We start from the raw sequence: 5,658 nt of genomic DNA on the forward strand, positions 1-5,658 counted from the left end.
ACTTGATTAACTTGTTCAGTCTACCTATCCATTTTTGGATGATCCCCAATATTGATATTGAGTTGTGTTCCTAAGCATTTACAGACAACCCTCTAAACGTGACTATTAAACTTGGGATCACGATCACTCACAATGTTGTTGGGCAATCGATATAAAAAATATAAAATTTATAAAGAGAGATTAGCTAGCTCTGGAGTTTTAATAGTGGACTTGGGTCGGACTAAACTCAAAAAGTTTAGTTAATCGGTCTACAATCACCCATACAAGTCATGTCACATATGGTGGTTCGTAGGCCCAATACAAAATCCATTGAGATACTCTCCCAATTTCCATTGGGAATATCCAAAGGATGCAAGAGACCTCTTGCTTTCAGGCACTCTGCTTTATTAACTTGACATTTTTGGTAATGAAAGACATAGCTTTGAACATAGACATGTAAACCTAGCTAGTGAAATTGTTGTCATACAAGTGCATAAGTTTTCTTTATGCTTGGGTGCCTTGCATTGCGATTTCCATGACACTCATAAAGAATTTGGTGCCGAATGTCTACGTACATTGGTACACAAACTCTCCCCTTGTAGAGTAGGTACCCATCATCTATGGAAAAATGCTTTCATCTGCTGCTCATCACTTAAAAGAGGAGAACTGGGTGCAGAGGAAATGGATACACTACCAACATTGGAGTGACAAGGATCCCTCTTTTTGACATGGCTCCACAACTTAGAGTATGCATCATCATGCTCACATGTACCCTTCAAGGGTTCCAAAAACTCACTTCTAAGTTCTATGAAGAGAAGAGAGTCGATCTTGAGCATTTGTCTAACGATATAAGCTGCCACATTTTATCAATCTTTAAGATCCTAAAGCTTTGCATCATACTCCTAAAGAATCTCAGCCCACCTGGCCTTTCAACCCTTCAAATCAAACTGTTGTGTTAACCGCTTTATGCCTTCATGGTCAAACACTATTTCAAATTGAGTAGCATACAAATAATGTAGCCATGTTTTCAAAGCAAACACTTTCTCATAGAGCCCCCGTTCATACGCAAAAAGAAATTGCTAGACAGAATCAAGTTTCTTGCTTTGAGAGGAAATGGGTCCATTTTCTTGGAGAAGAATTGCCCCAATATCTCTATCATTGGCATCTGTTTTGAGCACAAAAGGTTGTATAGGATCCACGACAGCTAGAATGGGTGCAATAACTAGAGCGACCTTAAGTGCATTTCTTTTCTCTTTCAATTATTTCGTCATAGGAACAACAATTTGGGCATAGTTTTCAACAAACCTTCGAGATAAAAACCTACAAAGCCTAAGAAAATCTTAAGCTCTTCCAAGTTTTTGGAGAAGGCCAATTTTGGATGGCATTCACTTTGGATTGATCCATATGTCATCCAATAGTAGAGATTACATGTCTCAAATAGTGAATCTCTTCTTTCAAAAAATCACACTCAATTTCCTTCATATATAATTTGTGTTGCTATAGCAAATCAAATACCTAACTCAATTGTTGTAATTGCTCTACTTTAAATGCAATGTACACTAAAATTTCATCAAGAAAAACAATGAAAAACTTGTCCAATATGGTTTTAAAACATTGTTGATGAGTGTCATGAAAGTAGCTGGTGCATTGGTTAAGCCAAAAGGCATAACCAAAACCTTGTAATGTCTAAACCTTGTTTGAAAAGCAGTTTTAGGTATGTCAGCAAGCCAAATGCACACTTAGTGATACCCTAGCCACAAATCTATTTTGGTAAAAATATAGGCATGGGTGAGCTTGTCAAACAATTTATCCACTTGTGGTAACAAATACTTATTATTAACACTAGTTTGGTAGTGTAATAGGACATAAAAGGGTCCTTTCAGGGTTTTGGGAAAAAAAATCATTACTCCTTGTATATGTGTGAAGTTTCAAGCATTATTACATGAGCTTGATGCTAAGAACCCATTCTACATGGGAAAAATAAGTATCATACATATCTCTTGATTACTAGGTCATGACAAGCTTCCAAAGCCAATGTAGTGTTGCGTTTGACTAAAAACAACACATTTTCACAATTAACCCAATGCTACACAACATATAGATTTTTTTCACACAACCAATCTATTTTTCTTATTAACTTCAATCGGTTACTAATGTAAGTGTAAGGCTACTATAGCCCCACATTTTTTTGATTGTGCATACAATTAAGTACAAAAAAGCTGCATTTTTTCTACTATGCACACCTATCATCAGTGTTTGCATGACTACATCCATATTTACTTATATATATATATATATATATATATATATATATATATATATATGCTTTATATCAATACACCTTGGTAATTCACCTTCTTACTAACACCGAGAAAACATAAAAAACATCCAAACATGTTTTCTTATGAAAATTCTAGACATAACTACCAAGCCCAAAAACTGCACAAATAGAAAAATTGGTTTCCACATTGTGACCATCTCAATCTCCTTTAGAAGTATGTAGTTATAGACAAATTGATATTGTATGCTTAGGTTTGGACCTATGCTACAAATTGACCGTGTTCATTAAAGAAATTGAACAATATTGGACATAATATATGTCTAGCTCAAAATGAGTCCAATTTATGTAAAATGCATTTCTTTCTTAGCTTTGTATTAGTTATTGGAGGTCTTAGGTTCCCCAAAACTCAAGAAAGATGCCATACATATTGATGAGTTTATATGCACCAGCAAACTTGCATTTCTATTGCATATACATTGCCAAAAAATTGATCAAAGTGTAAAATTTGTCCATAAATATGCATGGCAAGATTTTCATAAATAGGCCAAAACTTCAAATACATAGAGTATACATGCATTGAATCATTTCAAAACCTTTATAATGATGAATGCTACTTATTTAGCCCCCTTGAACTCAATAAGGAGCATTTTAGGCTGGTCTATGCCCAATTTTATGAAAAATGTGCAAAAGTAGCACACATTTTTTGGCACGGTTTATGTTAAAAAGTGCTTATGGAAGACAATTTTAGACCTAGAATCCTTAACCCAAAAAAATTCAAAGTTTTTTTTAAGCTCATAATCTATCTTTGTGGATATCAAACACTCCAAGAACTCATTGAAATCCCTTGTAATAACTCTAGGAAATTGTTGGTTAAGAGGGCATTAAAGTGTCCAAAGACATAAAAGTGTCCTGTTACCAATCTCGAGTTAGGGGTAACTATATTCAAACCTTGTTAATCAACACAGATGTGCATACTACCGTCTTTTTTCTTCACCAGAAAAATGGGAGAGGGACCATGACAAAGAGCTAGATTGACTAAACACTCTCTTGAGGTAGTGAGAAAGCTGATTTCCAACTCAATAGCCTCATAATGACTCATTCTGTAGTGCAATTTGTGATGGGTTTTTTTTACCTACAATCACATCTATGCGGTGCTGCACAAAACATGTCAATTGAAGGAGTACGAGCGGAAGTGCGACGCGAGAGAGAGTGCGAGAAGAAGAGCACGACGATATGGTGAACTCGCTCTACTGTAATGTGTAGAGCATAGTGAGTTCTTATTAGGTTTTTACAAAAGAATATGTGTACATACCTGGCGGCCCGCCCACTTACCTGGGCGACCACATTGGGCTTTATACCCCAACAACCTCCCACTTAAAGTCCAATGTGGTACTTTAAGTGTGAGAGAAGCTACTATACAAGCTAATATACAAGAGATGTAGAGAAGTGATGTACTACCCTACACCTAATTGCTTGCGAAAATGCGCAAAGCTCTCTGAGGGAAGTCCTTTTGTAAGTAGATCAGCAACATTTTCTGTGGTGTGAACTTTGACAAGCTGAAGTTGCTTATCCTCGAGCATTTCCCTGATGAAATGATACTTCACATCCACATGCATTGTCTTTGAGTGATAAACTGGATTGCGAGCCAATTGTATACCACTTTGACTATCACAATATAACACAGGCATCTCTTCTTTGATTCCCAAATCTGTTACTAGTCGATTAAGCCAAATTGATTCTTTGCATGCCTCTGATGCTGCAACATATTCAACCTCTCTAGTAGACTGAGTAACACAATCTTGTAATCTAGAACGCCATGATACTGCTCCACCAGCCAATGTAAAGACATACCCTGACGTAGACCTTCAGTTGTCTAAGTCACCTGCATAATCTGAGTCTGTAAAACCCTTTACACTTAGCTCCTGACTCCCATAGCATATACGCATACTCTTTGTAGCTTTCAGCTATCTCAATATTCCTTTCACTGCCTCCCAATGTTTCTTGCCTGGGTTTGACATGTATCGACTTACTACTTCCACTGCAAATGCAATGTCTGGGCGAGTAGCAATCATTGCATACATCAAACTACCCGCTGCAGACGCATATGGAATCTTATCCATTTCAGCCTGTTCTTCCTCAGACACAGGACAATCTTGTTTGCTAAGTTTCACATATGGTGGCAATGGAACACTCAGTGCCTTTCCCTTCTCCATATTGAAACGTCGCAAAACCTTGTCAATATACTCTGTTTGAGATAACCAAATCAACTTCTTTGATCTGTCTCTCTCAATGCGCATACCAAGTATATGACTTGCCTCACCCATGTCTTTCATGTCAAACGATTTTGCCATCTTTGACTTTAAAGCTGAAATTTCTTCCAAGTGCTTTCCAGCAATCAACATGTCATCCACATACAAAATAAGGATCAGCCAACTACCATCCTTAGCATTCTTTGTATATAGACAGTGATCGAACTCACTACGTTTGTAGCCTTGAGAAAGCATAAACTTGTGGAATTTATGGTACCATGCCCTCGGTGATTGTTTTAAGCTATAAAGACTCTTTAACAACTGGCATACCCAATCTTCCTTGCCTTTCTCAACAAACCCTTCTGGCTGCTGCATGTAAATTTCCACATCTAAATCACCATGCAAGAACGCTGTCTTGACATCCATTTGGTGCAACACCAAATCTAATATGGCAACCAATGCAAGAAAGCATCTCAATGTAGTCATCTTGACCACCGAAGAGAAGACTTCATCAAAGTCAATGCCTTGTTCTTGCTTAAAGCCCTTGGCAACAAGCCTTGCTTTGTACTTTGGCTGACTATCATGAGCGGTGATCTTATACCTGTAAACCCATTTACAAGGTAGAGCCTTTTTGCCCCGTGGTAATTTAACTAGCTTCCATGTCTGGTTTTTATGCAGAGCTGTCATCTCTGACTGCATGGCCAATTGCCAATTCCCGGAGTCCTTCATTTGCACTGCTTCCTTGTAACATGAAGGCTCAATGCAATCAGTCAACATGACATAATTCATAGATGGAACAAACCTACCAGGAGGTCGCGTGAGACGTCTAGATCTACGCACAATAGGTGGCTCAGGCTCAGCCACAACCTGTGGTTCCACTCTATCCTGTCCTTGCTCCTCTTGAGCCCTGACATTTTGTCTTGCACGTGCAGGTCCATCTTCTTGGAAGACAACTCTTCTAATCTCCTCAACCCTCTCTGGTTTAGAATGATATTTGGATTCATTAAAGTGAACATCATTGCTGCGGACAACCTTTCTGGATTCGGGATCCCAAAGTCTGTACCCCATCTCACCAAAATTACCATAGCCTAGAAAGATGCACTTTCTACTCTTTGGCTCAAGTTTGTTCCTAAATTCCTTTGGAACGTG

This window comes from Adiantum capillus-veneris, chromosome 20 (genome assembly GCF_014529385.1).
Source record: "Adiantum capillus-veneris isolate H3 chromosome 20, ASM1452938v2, whole genome shotgun sequence".
Taxonomy (NCBI): domain Eukaryota; kingdom Viridiplantae; phylum Streptophyta; class Polypodiopsida; order Polypodiales; family Pteridaceae; genus Adiantum; species Adiantum capillus-veneris.